This window comes from Pipistrellus kuhlii, unplaced genomic scaffold (genome assembly GCF_014108245.1).
Source record: "Pipistrellus kuhlii isolate mPipKuh1 unplaced genomic scaffold, mPipKuh1.p scaffold_m20_p_57, whole genome shotgun sequence".
In the NCBI taxonomy this organism is placed as follows: Eukaryota; Metazoa; Chordata; class Mammalia; order Chiroptera; family Vespertilionidae; genus Pipistrellus; species Pipistrellus kuhlii.
The window spans coordinates 1,718,479-1,740,703 of NW_023425559.1; the positions used below are offsets into that span (position 1 = coordinate 1,718,479).

The 22,225-nt window shown below is 42.2% G+C and overlaps 1 pseudogene; it reads right to left on the reverse strand.

The window, feature by feature from the left end:
- Positions 1-2,936: 2,936 nt before the first annotated feature.
- Positions 2,937-16,241, reverse strand: LOC118707109 (annotated as a pseudogene).
- Between the last annotated feature and the right edge of the window lie 5,984 nt (positions 16,242-22,225).

The window sequence follows — 22,225 nt, forward strand, 5'->3', positions numbered from 1 at the left end:
ACATAGGTGGGTTACATGAAATTCATTGGTGATGGAGTAAGGAGGCGGGAGAAAGCAAAGCAGTGGGAAGCTCCTGGGATTGGATAAAAAGAGAAATGATGGACTTGTACTCAGGTGAGTGCAGGAACAATTAACATGATAACGAAGGAATTTGAGGCATCTGTCCTGGCACTCACCACATTTGGTTGTGCCCCAGGGGCTCCGGAAAAAGGGAAGTTACAAGTTACCCAGACATCTCTCAGATATGTTATCTTAGAGGTCTGGCGGCCCCAGGACGGGGTCCTCCCAAGAGAGACACTAATTCCTCTGCCTCCTGAAGTGCCTCCTCCCAGGCCTCCTGTCCCTGCTACCTCACCTGACAGACTGTCCACACCCGCAGCCCAGCCAGCTGGCACAGCCGCCACTGCATTTCTCTCTGAAAGAAAATAACACATTTTCATTGATTTCAGCCACAGGGATACACATCGAAGGTGAGAATCGACTGCCTCCTGCACCTCCACAACAGGTGTGGCGGCCCCAACACAAGCATGGAACCAGGAATCAGATCAGAGACCTCGGGGTTCCTAGGTTGAAGCTCAAACAGAGCCACACTACCCAGGCACAGCCTGGTGGAACCACTGTGCCCAGGAGAGAAAGATGCCTTGAATGTGGGCTGTTAACTCTGTTACCTCAGGGTTAACCCCGCATTAACTTAGGGTTAACACTGCATTCGCATGGGTTTGATCCAATTCTGTGGAGGAGGTCTGGCGCAATTTGGCTTCATCCCCGGTTATGGTTGAGTTCTGGGGAGCATTTCTGCAGCCTGGAGGGTCCCTGATTCCAGACATCAGTATGCGATGCTTCAGCAAAGTGTTAAAGCGCTCCAGTCTGTGACAGGTTCCAGGATAAGTGAATACTCAATGCAAAGTGCGCCTATCACAGTGTCAGTGGGGTCTCTGGCCGCCTGCCAAGGGCATTCCTGGGACAACGGGCCACATTGCAATCCCATCAGAGGATTAGAAGGCAGACACGCATCAGCTTGAACTTCCCTGATTCTGATGGTTGTGCAGGACAAGTCCCTGATTTATAGAAAATTGCCCCTAAAATATTTGGGAGAAAAAATATTCAGAGTATCACACTTGTAATTTCAGATCGCTCAAGAAGAGACACCTCTGTGCTATACTCATAACTTTTCTGTAGTTTTGCTTTGGGATGACTTAAAGGTTTAAACCAAGCAATTCTAGATAAGTCCACATGGCCGCATGCTCAGTCCACAAAACTAGTTTTATCAGTAGTACTGGTTAATAATGGGCATTTTTGCCCAGGGATGGAGTTATTAATGAACTAAAACTGCCCCCAAATGCTCTTTTTTTATTTGGCATTATACTTGACATTTTTAGGTATAAAAATATGTATGATGTTAACACCTTCAGAAAACTTGACATGAAGGTTTAAAGCTTGTTCCTTCAAAATAGCATATATCAACTCACAGACATATCAACATATGTGTGCTGGTACTTGCCAAACTTGCTGGGCTTTAAAAAAAGGTGTTTTTTTTGTTTTGTTTTGTTTTGTTTTGTTTTAATGTTATTGATCGCAGAGGAAAAGGGAGAAGAGCAGAGAGAAATGCCAATGATGACAGAACTATCAATCGGCTGCCTCCTGAACGCCTCAGACTGGAGATTGAGCCCACAATCCCGGCATATGCCCTGACTGGGCATGGTTCCTAGGTTGAAGCTCAACCACTGAACAACACTGGCCGGAGGGCATCAGTGGCTTTAATGGTCACCTCTGCACTCAAAGCTACAAAGAATAGACAGAGACCAGAAGGACATTTGCTTGAGCATCACAGGCGAACTTACCGGGCACTGGAGGCTCTGGGACCTCCAAGAGGGACTCCGTTCTCAAACCCTCGCCCTCAGCGTATAAACCAGAAGCCAAAGTCAGGCCACCCCAGGATAGGGTCCTCCTGAGATATGAATTCCTCTGTCTCATGAAGTGCCCCTGCCGCTGCCACCTCACCTAGCAGGCCGTCTCCATCGGCAGCCCCGCAAGCTGGCACAGCAGCCACTGTGCTTCTCTTTACAAGGGCCCTCACAAGGTTAATTTCACATTGCTCTGTACTTGTAACTTTTCTGTGGTTTGCTTTGTGATCCCTGAGAGTTTAAAGAGACCTCACGCAATTCAATAAATGTCCACAAAGTGGCGCGCTAGACCACAAAACGGGTATCACTTGCCATTTGGCTTGCTGGGATTTTGAAACTTTTTTTTTTTTTAATAAATCTATTTATTTAAAAAACTGATTTGTCTAATCACATACACAATTAGATACACATCTACCAAAGTGGCCCTGCCCTGTAATAGACACCAGTGGGGCATTCACCACACAGTACCTGAAAACTACAGCTTAAAAAAAGGTGTCTGCTGAGTAATTCAGATTTCTATTGGACTCCTGGTTGAATAGCTTTGATCCATTTAAAAATAAAACAAAAACAGTAACGATTTGTCCCCTCTGCACAAGGGAAACCTACCCTATTTTTTTTTTCTCCTTTGCGAAAACAAGCCACATTTCTCTTCTCCAATGGTTCAGCATTACCAATCCAAGTGTTGTATGATGACCTAGGGATTGTGCCTCTCTGCCATCTAATTGTCTTCACTTTCCGATTCAGATTCTTCTTCTGCGTTTTGAAACCAATCACTCAACAAATTTCTTCATCTGGTAAGAAAAACACTTTTGCCTTTGGTTGGTCACGTGTGCTTCTTCACTCAGCAAACCAGCTTTATATAAGAGAAGCACGATCTTCTGAAATGCCTTCCTTCATGAAGTCGATGTTGTTGTAACAGTAATCCTGGACCTTCTGCAGGAGGATCAGCTCTGACTGGCCTTGGGAGCTGAACATGACCAGCAGGGGAGTATATTGCTACTGCCCTCGCAGGAAGTTGGAGAGCTCCTTTAATCACATGTAGGTGAAGTACTTAGCAAAGTGATCTATAGTTTGTCTGTTAAAGGGAATGAGTTCAAGCAGCCTCTTATCTAAGTTGCCTTTTCTCAAAGAAGAGGTAACAGAGTTGGCATCTTTTCCTGCCATCCAGACTTTAAAAAGCTTGACCGCAAATGAGGCCACAATACCTTCTTTAACAAAAAAGTCTGTGAAGAGACTGGTGAGGATGGTGGAAGGAAGGGTGTCATTGCCTAGCAAGATCCCTGACAGCACTGCCAACTTTGTCTGCGCTGTTTCAGTAAAGGCTTTAAGGAAGAGGAGAAGTTTTTTCATTGCATCCTCAAAAGCCTTTCCACATACTTATATCTCCTAATGACTTTATTGAAGAACTGAGCATGGTTTCAGATGGTTTCATGATCTTCTTTGGCTGAAAAAACATAGTGGTTGGTCATGTTGATCTTGTCACCATCATCTATGCGTGTCCCTCCAGGGGCAAGCATACTGCCAGCTACCAGGATATCAAAGACAATGGAGGAGTCCGATTTATATTTTTTAAAAGTGAATATAATCCGTAGCTGATGTTGCTAAGTGGTTAGAGCACAACTTGCCAGACATACTCTCATTCACTGCTTTCTAGTTATGAGAGGTACCAAGGAACATCTGAAAGGGAACCTCAGCGCAGCAGTCTCCAGGGCCTCCCTTTGCAGGGCTAGGATGGGATCAGGTGAAGAACCCAGAGCCGTGACTTCGGTCCATCAGGGATGGAATGATTGCCGCCATGGATAGCCTCGATGATTTGGGAGGTTTTTCTGTTTTTTCTGGGTAGAATTTTTAGTCATGTTCACAGGGCTTTACTTGGAATTTCAGCACCACAGACAGAGGCACAGCGTGCTATTCCATGAATTGCCACAAGAGGGCAGAAAAGGATTATTTTTGCGCATGAATTGGCTGATAGCGTCCGTTGAGGGCTAGTGCAAGAAGTATGCACAGCTGAAACCGATTTGACTCAGTGGATAGAGCGTTGGCCTGCGAACTGAAGGGTCCCGGGTTCGAATCTGGTCAAGGGCATGTACCTTGGTTGCAAGCACATTCCAAGTGGGGGGCGTGCAGGAGGCAGCTGATTGATGACTCTCTATCATTGATGTTTCTAACTAGAAGGAAAATGTAAACATTTATCCGATAAAACCACTGAGTAAGTCTGCTTTATGTTAACATTTTAATAAATTACAAATTAAAGGATGCTTGGTCTTAGCACATTTCTACAGGTTTATTTTATCATACATACTGAGAGGGACAGACACGGGAATCAGGCAGAACCCTTTGAGTTACAAGAACACATTTTGAAACCATCGTATTTCAACACTAAAACATATGTTCAGAAAAATGTCTGTTTACAGCTAATTTACTAGCAGAAAAAAATATTCAGTAATAATAACCTAATGTCAAAAAAAGTAACTTGAAAAAATATTAAGCAAAATTGGAATTTACTAAGATCCTGGAAGGTGTGACTCATTTTTTAAAAAAACACATCTTATTGATTTTTTACAGAGAGGAAGGGAGGAGGATAGAAAGTTAGAAACATCTATGAGAGAGAAACATCAATCAGCTGCCTCCTGCACACCCCCAACTGGGGATGTGCCCGCAACAAGGTTCGTGCCTTTGACCAGAATTGAATCCGGGATCTATCCACTGAGCCAAACTGGTTTTGGCGGTGTGAGTCATTTTGATGCTGTTGAAATTTAATCAGACAAATTCACCTTTTGCAAAGCAAATTCATCTTTTAAAAAATATTCTATTAACTTTTTACAGAGAGGAAGAGAGAGGAATACAGTTGGAAACATTGTTGAGAGAGGAAAAATTAAACAGCTGCCTCCTGCACACTTCCTACTGGGGATGTGCGTACAACCAAGGTACATGACCTTGACCGGAATCAAGCCTGGGACCTTTCAGTCCACATGCCAATGCTCTATCCAATGAGCCAAACCAGTTAGGGCAAATTCATCTTTTTTGAAAGTGTTATTAAAAATATATTTTTATTAATTTTCAAGAGAGAGAGAGAAATAGAAACATCAATAATGAGAGAGAATCATGGATTGGCTGCCTCCTGCATGCCATAGACATGTGCAGTATAATCAGTCACTTACTTGAAATTGCATTTATCTTATACATGTTTGATTCTTGTGTAGTATCTAAAATAAATTATTCGTATGCCACCAGAAGTTCTTAATTAGGCCCTCAGTGTGTATGTATATATAAGCATATAAGCAAGCCTACCTTTCCCTGTACTTGTTAAAAAGCATCCCAAAAGACATATCAGGCAGGGTGGCCCGGTAACCTTAAAGGGAACTTTTGCCCAGCAGTTCTGTAGACCTTCCTTTGCAGGGCTGGGGAGGAAAGAGGTGAAGAATCCAGCCTGGCTGATTTTGTTTAGCTTCCCCCCTACCCCCACCCCACCTCGAATTTTTGGTGGCATCTCATGGAATATTTTCAGTTCCACTGCCCTGAAAGCTTAGGCTCTAGAGGACAACCACATTCCCCAGGGCACATAACTAGTAGGAGGAGACGTTTTCCCTTAGGAGCTGGTGAGTGGGCAGGAGGTATCCTACTGCCCTTTCCCCCGTACACTCCAAAGGTGCAGCTGTGGGGTCAGCGCCACTGAGTGTCCTGAGATCTCGGTGAGAGGAAAGTCTATCAATGTCAATGAGATATGCAAATATTTGTCTTCCAATAGGACTTGGCTCTGCCTGGTGTGAAAGCAGAGCCAAGGATTTCTGCCTGGAATTAATCTCAGCACCACAGAGACAAGATGGCTCTCATAGAGGTTACTGTGAGGAAGTTTTGAATAACTTCACTATTTCAGTCCCACAGGGCACATGCCCCTTCCGAATTACTGTTACAGAATGAACACCCAAATATTCTTTCTATACCCTGTTTTTCTAGCATTGATTTCCTATATGAAGTGAAAAGGACAAGACCTAGGATGCCCGCATTTTATTTTTGTTAAAGATCTGTTCTCTTTCATTGGTTTATTTAACACACAGTTACTGACTTTGGCATTTTAACTTTGCTGGATTCAGAAAATTCATGAATGAATAAGCATTGGTTTGTTCTTATAACACTCACATTTAAGCTAGGGAAACTGACACATCAATCCTAATTTCTTGCATGTGCAAGTAAACGAAAATGTCTATTCCAAGTAATGCAAACAGGCACAGGAGGACATGTTTATTTCTAGTTATGGTGGCTGGGAATGGTTTGAAATTTATATTTTCAACAGCGAATCGAAGCTGTAGCTGATGTGCTCACTGGCAAAAGTATAGGCCCACTCTGCAGTGAAATACTAGATGGAGGGAGAGTGGGAATGTGTGGTAGATTCTGTGGAGCAGGGGCGTGACGAGGTCTATGCTTAGAGAGAGGATGCTGAGGACAGTGTGTGGGATGGGTTTGAGCAGAAGAGCAATTCTCTCTGAGTTTCTTGTGCAGGAGACCATGGCAGGCAAGGAAGAATTTCTATAAGGCAAGTTCTGCCAGGACAAGGCCAGCCCCACATGCTCTGTACTGTCACTGCACAGTGTGTGTGGCCTGTGCCCTCTTTATTTGCAGAAAGGCATGTGTGTGTGATTGCCTACACTCCATGCAGACTTTCATAATCAGTGGAAAATAGACTTGAAATGACTTTATTGCAAGGCTAGGCTATACCATTGAGTTGTCTGGAGCACTTGGTCAGTTTAATCTCTTAGAGGCTCTTTTTGTTGCCATCTTTAAAAGAAATTTTTTTTTCCAATGCCCTATAGAAGGATTTTCAGTCTGAAAGCTGGTAGTGTATGCTGTTGTTCCTTGAATGGGCACAGGATGGCAGCAGAATATCATTTTGCTCAGTAATGGGTTGACAGCATCCTTTGTGGTCTAGTGTATTAACCATATCCTTCCATAGACATATACAGTATAATCAGTAACTTACTTGAAACAAACTGAAAGTGTTTATCCTATAAAATCAGTGTATTAGTCTGCTCTATGTTTACATTCTAACAAGTCACAAAATAAGAGATGCTTGTTCATAGCATATTTCTACAGGATTATTTTATCTTTCAGTCTGAAAGAGATGGCCATAGGTATCAAGCAGAACTCTTGGAGTTATAAGAATACGTTCTAAAAGTACTGATTTTTGCTCTTACTGGTTGGGCTAAGTGTCTAGAGCAGGGGTGTCGAACTCAATCAGAGAAGGGGCCAAAATCTAAAATCCAGCCTAAATCGCGGGCCGAATGGTTTACTGAACAGTCATAAACTGACAATGTTAACCAGAAATGTGAATTTAAAATGAGTGGAACAATCTTTTCCTTAACTGTGCTATTAACCAACTCACATGCTATCAAGCAAAACAGTAATATTGGTATCAAGCAAAACAGTAATATTGGAATTGTTTTGTTTTCTGGCTAGATGTCTGACACCGTTTTCCCCGGATCAATGAGTCAATGTTCGGTTTTATTTCTTGGGCTGTAGCAACCCGCAAAACAGCATGGAGGTTGTCATCGGTAATGCGTGATCTGTGCTTGTTTTTGTTCAGATTCATTATTGAAAACATCTGTTCACAAAGATAGGTGCTCCCGAACATGGAAAGAATACGGGCAGCATGAAGTCGGAGCTCTGGCATTGAGTCAGGGGGCAGTAGAGGGTAGAAGTCCTCAATTTCAACATCCTGAAACCTTGATTTCAGGCCACTGTCAGACTGAAGCTCGATTATCTCCATCTGAAGGTGATGGGGCACATTGTTGACATCAACTGTAAAAGGATTGGCAAAGATGTCAAAGCCTGAGTGCTGTGTTCTAAAGTCAGAGAAGCGCCGCTCAAATTCACTTAGTAAACGGCTAACTTTGGTAACCAGCCGACTGCAAGGAAAAGTACCAGAAATAGTGGTTGAGATACTCAAACAAACGGGAAAGTGGGCAAGATTGTCCTGTTCTAGTTGGGACTTCCATAGTTGAAGTTTACGCTGGAATGCTGTGATCATGTCAGACATCTTCGTGATGACTTGTTTGCATCCCTGCAGCTTCAGATTCAGTTGGGCGAGATGCTCGCATATGTCACACATCATAGCAAAATCACATAGCCAGGCGGGATCCGACAGTTCAGGCAAGGGCTTTCCTTTACTTTCCATGAAAAGAGCAATTTGTTCTCTGAGCTCAAAAAATCTTTTGAGGACTGCGCTCTTGCTCAGCCATCTTACTTCTGTGTGGTATGGCACGTCTCCATGCTCTGCACCCACCTCCTGTAAAAACTGCTGGAACTGGCGATGATTCAGGCCACGTGCCCGTATAAAGTTAATAGTTTTAATGACTATGGTCATTATGTCATTCATGTCCAGAACTTTTCCACACATAGCCTCTTGGTGGATAATGCAATGATAAGTAATCAAGGGTGTGTGGCAGTGACTTTTTTGCATTCTTTCCTTCATTAGTCCAACCAAGCCTTTCTTTTCTCTGCAAATTGAAGGTGCGCCATCGGTAGTTAGCCCCACCAACTTTTCCCAGGGTAATTTAAAATTATTTATAGACTTCTCCACAGCCTCAAATATATCTCTACCAGTCGTCGTCCCATGCATGGCAGCTACATCCAAAAGTTCCTCAGTGACAGAGAGATCGGTCTTCGTAGCACGTATAAAGATGGACAGCTGCGCTGTATCAGTGTTGTCTGTGCTTTCATCGATAGCAAGTGAAAAAGCGAGATAACTGCATGCCTGTTCGGCCAGCTGTGATGATAGATTTCCTGAGAGTTCTTGAACTCTATCTGCAATGGTGTTTCTTGACAAACTGACATTTTGAAAACTCTGTATCTGGTCTGGGCATACTTGCTCACACACTTTTAGCATGCATTGCTTCAAAAAGGCACCCTCTGAAAAACACCTTGCAGTACGGGCAATTTCTTCAGCCACTATAAAGCTTGCTTTCACTGCAGCATCATTTTTCGCTGTAGCCTCTGTAAACATTTGCTGCTGTGATTGTGGTTTGCCTTTTAGTTCTTTAACAATTTTATGCTTTTCTTCCAAAGTATATTTGCCATACTTAACATTATGTTTGGTGTCAAAATGATGACGTATATTGTACTCTTTCATCACCGACACTGTCTCATAACACAATATACACACTTGTTTGCCCTCTCTAAGCACAAACATGTATTCATTTTCCCATTTGTCATTAAATTGTCAGCCTTCACCATCAACTTTTCTTTTCCTGGACATTTTGGGATCAATATTGGCAGTAAAAGATGTAGTTTATTGGAAATCTGCGTTAGAAGGAAAAAGTTGAAAACTGCACAGGGATAGCTTGATTTGGCAGATGGAGTGGAGAAAAAAAAAGTCAGTCAATAAATGCCTGGCTGGGTACAGATAGCAGGTTCTGTTGCGATTTTTATGCCTGCACTTTATGCCAGGAACTGGCAGCTTCTGCTGTGTATTTTTTATGCCCGCACACTCACTCTCTCCTCTGCTCTGCCACCCGCACAACCATATCGGATGCCGGACTATAGGTCACGCCTCCTGAATCTCACGTGACTTGTTATCTATGCGCATGCATAATAGATAGCAAGTACGGCGGCCTGCGAGGCAGCCAGCGAGATCACAAGCCTCCTATGTCACCGCGCGTCATTGTGATGGAACGCAGCGGAGTGCAGTGATGACAGCACGGTGCAGGCCACATTGCAAGGCCTGGCGGGCGGATTTGGCCCGCGGGCCTTGTGTTTGACATGTGTGCTCTAAGATAACAGATCTGTGAGCTGTCTGGGTAACTTGTAACTTCCTTTTTACCCCGACCCCTCATGGCACAACAAATGGCCTAGAGACATTCCCTCATTGTTATTGTTATCAAGTTAATTGCCAACTGTTAATTATGTTAAAGTATCCTGTATCCATCTCTGTAAAAGAAGCACATGTCCATCATTTCACCTTTTACCCTATCCCAGAGGTTTCCCCACTTTGCTCTATCCTACCTCCCTAATCCATCACCAATGAATTTCATGTAACTCACATAAGTACCTTTCCTTTGATTGCAATGTATAAATATAGATGTAACCCTGTATTCTCCGGAGCATTACCTCAATTCATTGAGGTTCTGCTTCCCGGCATATGTCGACAGTTTGCCTCAAATAAACTCACAAAAATTCTTTATAGGTTTTTTTTCATTAACAACAGAAACACATCGATCCCATTGCAATTATTTTAAGAAACACTTTCAGAATAGTGGCAATTTAGCGCAAATTTGGATGAGTCTTGGGCCAATGAAAATAATTATAGGCAGAAAACTATTTTTTAATTTCATAATTTTTAAAGCTTATATTTTAATAATATTTATGTATATATTATTGATTTCAGAGAGGAAGAAAGAAGGAAAGAGAGATAGAAACATCAATGGTGAGTCAGAATCATTATTGGCTGCCTCCTCATTCCCTCTTCTGGGATCAGGCCCAAAACCTGGACATGTGCCCTTGGCCAAAATCAAACCTGGGACCCTTCAATCCTCAAGCCGATGCTCTATCAACTGAACCAAACCAGCAAGGGCTAATTTCACAATTTTTAAATTTTTAACTGATTTTTAATAATGCAGCCCATTGCAGAAAAGTCATCAAGGCATAAAGAAAATAAGAATCACCAATAGCCCTCTTTCCACCAAACTGTGAAGAACTTTTTCAACCTACGAGGCAGAGCTAAGTGAATCTTCCATGCTCAAGACCCCTAAAATGCTGTGGTATCTGCCTTCATTTCCGAGTGTCTCATGCATCGTCCCCCAGCCAGTGATGGCACTTCCTGGGCCACCCGTGGGGATGGGCAGAATTGGGAGCCCCTGGAAACTGAACATTCAGGATCCCAAGAAGGCTTCTGCCCAGAAATACACTTCTCCTATCTGCTCCCCAGCATTGAACACAGGGAGTAGCATTTGTTATCTCTGTTAAAATCGACCAAATGGGAACACATTGCCTTGGACTCACTCACAGGGAAACGTGAGTTAAGGACGTTCTGTGTGTCCAGAAGGAGAGGAGACACCTGGGTTAGGGAGCAGGTGCCCGTTCAGGAGCAGCCATTCTAGTGTGAGGCAGCCCTTCTCTCAACGGCTCTTCTGAAGCCCAAATGTACCCTACGGTGACTTTCAACATGGACACTCTTCGAGCAAAAGTCACAGAGGGGCCTGTCCTCCATTAAATGGCACCAGAGCATCTCCTCACCAGGAAGCTGGTCTGGGCACGAGTCAGTTCACAGACGTCTCATCTTTTCTACCTTCTTCTCTGAAATAGTCTCTCTCTCTCATGCCTACTAACTGTTAAAATTAATTTAAAATGCCAGTGAGCCTGATCGGGTCAAGTTGTCCAGTTTCACGTGAGAATTTCTCATCTTCCCATCATACCCAAATCTTCACACAGTTTGTTTTCAAGCCTGATTAGACATGGCTTTGGGGTCCCTGAACCAAAAATTGATTAAATCCCTTAAGTCTCCTTTGGGAAAGAGTCATCCTGTGTGTTTATTAAATAAAATTATCTGGTCTTTCAGATTCTTTTACAATGAGCTAATTCCCTAGTTTCTTTGGAATTCTTTGATGTTCCAAAAGCTTCTGGCACATTTTACATGTGTCTTTTCTAGGTTCTTCTTTAGAAACAGGAAGTTGATAAAAATAAATAAATAAATAAATAAATAAATAAAAATAAAAAAATAAAACTCCAAATATTTATTTTTGTTCCCAAAATTAGAATGGGGGATGTCCCGTGAGTTCTAAAAATAGCAAAAAGCCGCCAGAACTGGTTTGGCTCAGTGGATAGAGCATCGGCCTGTGGACTGAAAGGTCCCAGGTTCGATTCCGGTCAAGGGCATGTACCTTGGTTGCAGGCACATCACCAGTAGGGGTTGTGCAAGAGGCAGCTTGATTCTCCCTCATGATTCTCCCTCATGATTCTCCCTCATCGATGTTCCTAACTCTCTATCCCTCTCTCTTCCTCTCTGTAAAAAAAGGAATAAAATATATTTTAAAATAAAATAAAAATAAATAAATAAATAAATAAACAAATAAATAAATAAAAATAGCGAAAAGCCTTGTAACATCGAACCTCGTTTTTTACCAAAAGATTCAATGGATTTATATTTAGTCTGAAATGTGTCCAAAACTCTCATGGTTAGGTTTGCAGGCATCTTCCCATTTGTTAATATTCTTGGCTGTGAATATTACTCCTGGACATTTGTTTATGTCTGTTCCTTGACAGGACAGATGATTATAATAACACAAACCTCCCTGGCCAAAAAAAACCTGTTCATTAAACCATTATGTTGTCTCTTTTATAACAGGAACTGGGATATTATGTAGTCTATGGGCCTTATCCATACACTTTGTTGCCCTTTAATAAATGATTTATTGAAGTGCAACTCACATAACAAAATCAGCTGTTTTGATGTGAATAATTCAGAGTCATTTAGTAAATTCACAGTGTTGTGCAACCACCACCTCTGTGTCAATCCAAAAATCTTTATCATTCCAAAGTAAAACCCTGTATCCATGAGACAATCTCTCTCTATTCCCTCTTTCCCCTAGCCCTTGGCATCCACCAATCTGTGTTCTGCCTATGGATTTATTTATTCTGGATCTTTCTATAAAAGAAATCATACAATCTGTAGGCTTTTGTGTCTAGCTTCTCTCATTTAGCACAATGGAGGTTCGTCCACTTAGTGGCATGTGTGGATACTTCATTTTTTTTTATGCTGAACACTATTCTCTTGTCTGTGTATCCAACAACTTGTTTATCGATAGATGGACATCTGAGCTATACCTTTGGACTGTTGTGAATAGGCTGCTATGAACATGTGGGTACATGTACTTGTTTGAGTCCCCGTTCTCCTTTTCTTGGGTACATACCTAGGAGTAAAATTTCCAGGTCATGTGATAATTTTATGTCCAGGTTTTTGAGGATGTGCCAAACCATTTTTCCACAGCAGATGCACCATTTTACATTCCTACCAGCAATATACGATGGTACAAATTTCTCCACATATTTGCTAACTTTGTTTTTCTTTTTTTAACATATTTAATTCATTTTCCACAGAGAGGAAGAGAGAGGGATAGAGAGCTAGAAACATCGATGAGAGAAAAACATCGACCACCTGCCTCCTGCACACCCACTACTGGAGACGTGCCTTTGGCCAGAATTGAGCCTGGGACCTTTCAGTCCTCAGACCGACGCTCTATCCACTGAGCTAAACCGGTTTCAGCTAACCTTATTTTTCTTTCTCTTTCTTTCTCTTTTCTTTCTTTCTTTCTTTCTTTCTTTCTTTCTTTCTTTCTTTCTTTCTTTCTTTCTTTGTTACAGCCATCTCTGTGTCATTGCCTGTTTTGTGAATAAAGTTTTATAGGAACACAGCCATGACCATTCTTTCACTGTCTATGACTGCTTTTGCTGCAATGGCAGAGACTTGATGGCTCCTAACCCTGAGTATTTACTCTCTGGTGCTTTAAGAAAAATGTTCCTTAACTATTTTAGAAGATTAGCCTATCTTTTTTCTTTGTCATTTTCTCCACAGTTCCCCAAAATAAGACCAAGTAAGATCACTGTGATCTTGGGTGACTTGGCTTATTTTTAGTCTTCAGTTTTCTTACCTATAAAGAGATGGGGGAGCAGAGAGCATAGCATAAGTGTCACATCAAAGAGCATCTCCCATCCCACAGGCTTCTCTAACATGAATTGAGCACTGTGTCATGGTTTACTCATCACCTGGCTGAAGCTTGACAGGTGAACACATGACAAACATGAGGAGGGCTCAGGAGGTCCCTGTCTGTCCCTCTACATGAGGAGTCAGTGGGTGTTCTCAGCCAGTGCCTAGCTCGGCTGGTCTGTCATCAGCAGGTTGTAGCCATGTATCCCCTGCAGTCCCGTTGGTGCCACTCAGAATTGGGTGGCTACAACCTGACACGAGGTTCTTATGATTACGAGAGAACAACCTGTTCTGAAATTGTTCCAAGTTCCTCCCAGCTTCATTGAGGAATGATTGACAATAAAAATCATATATGTTTATATTATACAGCATGACTTTTTAAAGAAACACAATGTGATTTAGTAGTGTCCATTGTGAAATGATCACCACAATCGAGTTAATTAACGTGTCATCACCTCACTTAGTTCCCTTTCTTCTTCAGATTCATTTTAAAATCCAGGTCACCTGCCCCCTAGTCCACGCAGCTTGAATCTCTTGCTGGTCTCACCCAGCTTCCTCCCCACACTTGGGCACAGGCTGCACGGGTCTTATACTTTGACCAACTTTTCAAATCTCTCAAGACACAAGTGGGATACTGCCTCCTCTAGAGAGCCTTCCTTGGCCCGGTTGTTTTCCTGTCTCACTTTTACCATAGCATGGATCGTACTCTAACATGTGTTCCCATTTACTTGTCTCCCTTCACAGCTGGTCTCTGAGAGATTTAAACCTGGGCACTGCAGTTCAAGTCCACAGTCAGAGCCAGTACATTAGAGGGCGAATAGTTCAGGCCTCAGGATGATGCCACATCTGCCTGAAGGTCCCTCTACCTTTCTTTTCTCTCCTCTTCTCCTCTCTTCTTTCTTCTCAGGGGAAGAAGTCAGAGGTCCCTTTGGAACCGGATTAGGTGACATGCTCAGAGTTAGACAGCTCCTTGTGCCATTTATCCCACTCCTACCTCTGTGCCCTTCCTATGACATTGTGCAACACCAGACAATCAGCATGAAGGCAACTGGCTGAAATTAATTATTATTTTAAGTAAATTACTTATGTGAATACATATATATATATATATATATATATATATATATATATACACACACACACACATATATATATATATCTTTCCCTTAGACACCATTATGTTTCTTTTAGTTTAATTAATACCAATCTGAAATGCACTCTTTGTTTGCTACTGTCATATCAATTTCTGCTTTCATAAATATTTCCACTATTGCCTTAGTTTCAATTAGATTTTGGTGTTTTCCTTAGGCTGTGTGTGTGTGTGTGTGTGTGTGGTGGGAAATGGAGTATTTATAGTCTGACCTGTCATCTTTGAAGCTTTAACATCCCAAAACCACTGTAGCCACAACTCAGAGATGACATAGATGCCCAGTCAAAACAACCAGGGCGCCCTGTGAGCTCAGCACAGCTGTGTCTCAGTGGCAGAGTGACCCCAAAGCTCGAGACACCGGGACACACCATCACATGGAGCATCTCACCAAAAGAAACCCTACATGGAATCTTCCAGAACTTGATCCTTACATTGAATGACTGGTGTCACCACAACTCCAGAACATAATTCTGGGAACAATGTTTTCTGGTGCCAAGGAGGTATTCAACCAAGAGAAAAATAGAGAGTCAATACCTGCCATGGAGAAACTGGGATGTAAGTTTATAGCGGGTGGTATAGGCAAGAATGAGACATTCTAGGAAGAAGACTATCCTATATAATAATCCTATCCAATAAAAGAGTGATATGCAAATTGACTGTTGCTCCAACACACAAAATGGCTGCTCCCATGTGGACACAAGATGGCCAGCAGGGGAGTGCAGTTGGGAGGGACCCAGGCCTGCAGGGGAGGGAGGTTAGGGGTGATCTACAATAACGCCAACTTGTACTAAGTCCAACTTGTACTGAGTGTCTTCATGCTTTCTGTCTCTGTCCTTCCTCACCCGCATCTCACTCTCAGATTTCATCTGACAACCTGTACCTCCCGTACCATTTGAGCCTCTCTCTGCAAATTGCTTTGTATTTAAGTTTTCTGTGAGGACCCCCCCTGATGGAAACACACATGATGGAAGAGCGCTGAGTGGTTTCCCTCGTCTTGTGCTTCCCATTTCCCTGCAGAAGCAGAGTCCCACTCTCACCCCAAACCTTAACCATCCCTTCTGGCTGGAACATGTGTACACTGGAAGCTATGGGAACAGACGAGGAAAGTGTTTCCTTTGAGTGATTCCTAGTGGAGATGTTCAGGTGACCCTTTACTTTCTCCACCAAAAGGATGCATGGTTGCCAGGAAACCAACACTAGGTGTTCACCACCTCAAGCTCAAAAATGCTAACAACCTAAAGCACTATAATTACATCAGAATAATTAAAGCTGCTGTTCCATTATCATCTTTCAAGAACGTAATTTGACAATTTTATTGAATTTGCACATGCAAAAAGCTTGCAAAGCCCAGATCTGATCATGTCACTCAATTTAAGAAACTTCTGTGCTCTCTCACAGAAATAAAAAAGAGTCAAATCTGTTGAATCTGCCCAACACAGCCAGCCTTACCTCCCCACACTCCCCACTCCAGCCTCACCTGGCTGGGGCTCATGCTCTCACACCACCTCTTGGTCTTCTGAGGTCCCAGCCTGCACAGGCCTTGCCATTCTTCAAGCCCAAAGCAGGTACTGTTCCGTCCAGGCAGAACAAATTGCTCATTCTGTTCACTGTCCATTTCAGGTCTGCAGGCATTCACTCAGCAGCAATTTGTCTTCTCTACTCTGAGCCCATCTTGTTTGCCTTCTTTCTTTATAGGGCACAGCTGGGAAGTGTCTATGCCGGCTTCTATCATAAGGATTTCCCCGTTGTGACAAACTATAGCAACGGGTAATTCTTTTATTTCACAAATTACAGTCCTGGCTTCATAAATACAGAGTGAAGAATTTTAAAATGTAAAGAGCAGCTAATAATTATCCCAGAGTGGTTTTTAAAAAATCATATTCGCTCTGTCACCCAGTCATGCTTAACATAGCAATGGGAGGCACCCTCCTGCATCTAGGCTTTCTTTAAGTTTTATTAAAGGTGGATGTTCTCTACTCAGGAGAACAGCTCTTGGAATCAAAAATTCATTCCTACGCAAGCAAGTGGCTTCTCCGCGTGATACATAAACAGCCTGCATGCTGTCAGCCATCAGGCCTGGATCATTAAGATCTCGGATTTTAGTTTTTCTTTTGATACATACTTAACACGCTCTCCAAATCTCCAGCGTAAACAAGCCCCAGGGTATGCAGCTCCTGTGTTTTACCGCTGCAAATGTGCTAACTCTGTGCAACAGCCTCCCTCTCTCTGTTCGCTTGGACTGGCGTGCCATTCCCAACAGGATCCTTAATTATAACCAATTTGTTGCCAGAATCTAGTGAGAAAAGCAGAAACCACTTTGAGTGTTAGGGAGGGCATTTAATAGGGATCCATTATGTAAGTGATGAGAGAATGTAGAACCAGAGTTTAGAAACTCCAGGAGCTCTTGAGTCTGGAAGGCAAAGGGAGCAGCGGGTAGTGCAGCCCAGGGCTTGGCATCGCCGGCAGATGCCCGTGCCTGAGGAGCAGTGTCGTTCCCGGATACACAGTCCAAAGCAGAGAGAGAGGGAGGAAAGGACCAGGCTTCTCTCTTCCTCACTCCAATCTTCCAGTCACTTCCATTGGGCCTTTAAGCCAGAGGGCCCGGAACCGGACAAGTGAGGAACCTGGAGTAGCAGGCAGCAGCAGGAGACAGGCAGGGAGTGGGTCTGAAGGCCCATGGAGCGCAATCCACACCCCAGAACCCCTGGGCCCTGAGATGCAGCTCGGCCACTGCAGGCGCCGGCCCTTCTCACCAGGGCGGTCGCAGGTCCGCGTGGAGAACAAGCCCTGTCTCCTCGAGGGCTGGTGACTGGGAGGAAACACCAACCTAATTAATGTCTGCTTTGTTTTTCTACAATAATTGTGTTTCTAAATAATTTTCAGAGGGAGAAATAAGTACCTATGTATTATGATCGTGTCGCATATTTATATTCCAAGTGGTTTTCAAGAGTTTCTCTACAATTAATAAATGTCTTTGTTTTTTATCAACATTTAATATTCAAATACCTGCTCATAAAAATGTAACTCAGTCCTATTTTTGTCACTTTTATTCCCTAGGGGTTTTTCTCAGTTTCCTTCTGTGCTTAGTAGAAGTTTTAAGCAGCATGTTGGGAGCTTTAGGCAAATTTAAATAATCTCTTTTAATTAGAAGGAAACTCAGTGTGTTGTAGGATTCATGCTAGGCAGATCCCCAGTCACCTGAAAGTTATTGGACCAAAACATTTAGCATGTACTCCTGGGAAATCTGAACCACATAGTGCAATAGGGATCTGCTTTAAAAACATCAACAAGGAAAAGCAATATTAAAAAACCATATTTCTATTCACAATTAAAACAGTACTATTAAAACAGCATATTAACTTTTGGAAACCATAATCTTCAGAAACTCTTATTTATGTTAAAGCCACAATATACAACTCTTTTACTATTTTACATCATGTTTTTATTGTAAAAGTAACAAATGTTTATTATAGAATATTTGGAAAGCAATGGAAAGCATGATAATTAAAATTTTTGAAAAAATATAACTACAACATTCAAAGTAGCCACTGTTAATATTTTGCGTGCGTGTGTATGTGTGTGCGTGTGTGCGTGTGTATGAAACAACCTTGTGGACATACCACACAGTTTTACATCCTGATTTTTATCATTTGCTATTTTATTCCAAGGATTTCCCTGCACTATAACTTTCCCCATTAAAAAAAAATCATTTTAATTGACTCAAACTGTTGTGTGACTGTGTTATAATTCATTACCTTATTTGTTAGATATTTAGGAACCACATTGCTATTGACAAGTCAATATGAAAAGACTGGTTTTCAGTCTATAATAAAGAGACAGCCTTGCCTGGAAGGAGCTGGCATCTCCTCTCCAGCTTCTAGTTGCTTCTCAGCCTCTGATTTCACATGAACTGCATTTGAAGGCATTTCTTTTTGTTATACTGAAGCGTAGGAGTGAGAAAAAAAGACCACTGTCTAGACAAACTTAACCAAAGGTGTGACAATGGTAATTGTTAAAGTGATGGCTTGGAAGAAGGTAAGCCTGTTCTTACTCTTTATAAATTGTGAGTCACTGTTGACATAGTTTTTAAGAGTGCAAAGATTATTATTTTTAGAAAATTGTTGAGTACTTTTACAAATTAATTTTATTGCGGTAACATGGCTTAACATTATGTGCACAATCCTGTAATATCTGATTATTGCATTGTGTGTTTATCACCCAAAGTCAACTCTTCTTTCAACACATCACCATGTATTTGACCCCCTTTATTCTTTATTACCTTCTCTGACCCCTTCCCTCTGGTAACTATTATACTGTTGTCCGTGTATATGGGTTTTTGTTTTCATTTTTAGATGCTTAGAAATCTCTGTTAAATGAGAGATGAATTTTGAATGCCAGAGGAGGGTATAGTTAAGTGCCTGACTTGAATTACTTCTTGGTTCTTCTTGCTCCTTTTTGTATTTTTCTAGTAGTCATCAATGATTTGGAGTGACATTGGCCCAGAGCAGTCTTTATAGATCTGAAAGCTGTCTTATGGTGGACAGAGAGGAGGGGGTTTGGGGTACTAGGTGAAAAATGTCTAGGGATTATGAAGTACAGACTGTTAGTTATCAAATAGTCACAGGTGCAAAGTACAGAATAGTGACTGTAGTCAGTAATATTGTAGAAACTATGTATGCTGCCAGGTGGATGCTGGAAATATCGGGGAAATACTTTGTAAAGTATATGACTATCTAATCACCGTGCTGTACACTTGAAACTAATACAAAATAATATTAAATGCAAACTATTGAAAAATAAAATTACTAAATAAATAAAAGGTGTATTATTAAATACCTTTAAATATTGCTATATTTATACTATGCCACATACACATATAAGGAAATAATGATAAGAGGACTAAATGAGATTATGCATTTATAGAAAAATATAGGATTGGGGGGATGGGGAGAAAGGAAATTTAAAAAAAGGCCTCATTCCCTAGACCAGTGTTTCCCAAAGTGTGGTACGCGTACCCCCAGGGGTACGGGAAGAGTTTGGTGGGGTGCACCGGAGTTTGGTGGGGATATGCACTGCACCATGCTTAGCTGCGCCTAATTCTACATTCTCATGAGTACGAGGGGTACTCAGAGTTACAAAAATTATAGAAGGGGCACACATATGTCAAAAGTTTGGGAAACACTGCTAGACCATGTCTCCATGGAGGAATTCAGCCCTAATGACCTTTATGGCTGGCCTGTGCTCGGACTCGGCCTTCTTGTCTTGCTCCACCGAAAATCTTCCCAGGCTCTTGACTTTGTGGTGCACCTGCCTCTGACTCACTGTTGCTTGGGTCTTAGATGTCCAGACACTGAGGCCTGGGATCTCTTCTGGCCAAACGCATCGAGCACCTCTGCCTGGGATCAGGAGGTGCCATGGCCACCGCTGGACAAACAGCCAGACACATTCCCAAGAAAGGAGAGTATGGCTGTTCTACATGGAGAGAGACCCACATGAACAGGAATCAAGTCAAAGGGAAAATTGGTCCACAAATGTTCTCTTTTTCTCTGTATGTTTTGACTGATGCTTATTTATTCATTTTTTTTTATTTTTTAAAATTTGGTGCCAAATGGAGAAATTCATTTAAATGTGTCATAAACAACAGACTGGAATACTTTTGAATACTCTTTACCAAGATGTTGGCAACTGAATCAGTAGCAGGTTGGTTCCTGGAATCAGCTTAAAAGAAATTGATCCATCAGCTCTACCAAGAGTCAAAAGTCTGTGAGTCATGACACAAACTGTGACCAAAATAAACCTGCTGTGCAATTTATGTGCATGTTGGGGCTGTGATACTCACCATAGCCTGAAATAAATCATTATGTTCTTTGTAAATGTGATTACTAAAACTGTATATATATCTTTTATACGTTAATTAAGTGATAAAGGAAATTTCATTCTCTGCTAAAAATTAGAAACCCTACTTCCTAGAATTCCAAGTAAGCAGAAATTAGGACGGTGGTTGGCTCTGCAATAGGAATGCGCTGAGACGCTGGCGTGAACGAAGGGTGGGGGTGGGGGTGGGGCAAGCAGAGCCGCCTTGTCCTTGTTGACAGGTTCTGCAGGCACCGTGTTTGGGTTCTTGGGTTCGTGCTTATCTGAAATCATGTTGACACAGACATGAATGTTCTGAATTTTCAAAGGATGTGTGTGCGTGTGTGTGTGACTGTTATTGCTATGCTTGCTGGTGCACATTTCTCTTCATTAAAAGCTTTTGAGAAGCTGAAAAATTTGGCAACACATAGATGCTTGATAAAAAAAAAAAAAAAAAAAAAAAAAAAAAAAAAAGCATATTTCCTCCAGAAAACCTGGAGACCGGGAGCAGTTGATGCTGTTCATGTACAAGTTTGTACCAAACCCTGGGGACTGGGAAATAGGGAGAGTTTCTACGCAGACAGGTTTCTAGGGTCTCAGGGAAGACCAGGCCATGGACACACACTGTAGTGTGATTATAACTGAGTTTCTGTAAAGATCAAAGCTTCAGTCTCACTCTACTTCACATCTTAATCGCTCCAAATTGCGAATACTGATATAATTAATGAAGCGACGTCTTCAAACGCTCACCTAGAAAGAATGTTTCCAGAGTTCAAATAAGACACAAAATGACGAATCCAGCACCGCCTCTCCTACATCAAAATGTTGGTAACTCAGATGTCTGCTGATTGATCATTATGCAAAAAGCAAATCAAAGACAAATATTAAAAATGAATTATGAAGTTCAGGCCAACCCCAAGCACATGGAGTTTCATTCATTGCAAGCAAGTGTGCTTCTGCTTTACATTCTTTGGGTATGTTTAGAAAATAGGGTGTCACCTTGTTTCTGGATAATGAACACACTTTGATCCTTATAAACAATTGTGAATATACTGGGCCAGGCTGGGAAACGCTCTCTGAGTGTTGTGTGCGGCCGTCCAGCGGACTGACACAGCCAGCGGTGTGTCCCTGCATCGGCGTCTTCCCACTACGGACAGAATCGAGCACAGCATTGTAAGTCTGCACCCCAAAACAATGTCTGTTAACTCCTCTAGCTTAGAAAACAAAAGACTCAACTAGACAGCTGGTTATATCACACAAGCTGCTTAACGCATCTTCCTTCAGCAGCTTGTCCAGGAGTGAACTAAGAACAAAGACAACTAGGTGTTATATATATATATTTTTTTCAGTGTTCCTGAATTCTCAGACCTTAGAACAGAACACCTGTAGCAGAGGAGTGCCAGTTTCACTCACCACGTCGGCAGCAAATGAGGGGTTTTCTCCACACCCACCGGCTCTCCAGCCGCCCGACCCAGACGAGGGGCCTAGAACTGGATTCAGTTCTGACACCCACTCTGCAGAGCTAGTGCAGACCCCACAGGCTATGGGCTCAGCCCCACAAGATGCCCCCTGGCATTCAGATGCCAGCGCAAGCCCCAGGTTGTCACTGGAACCTTGATCAAC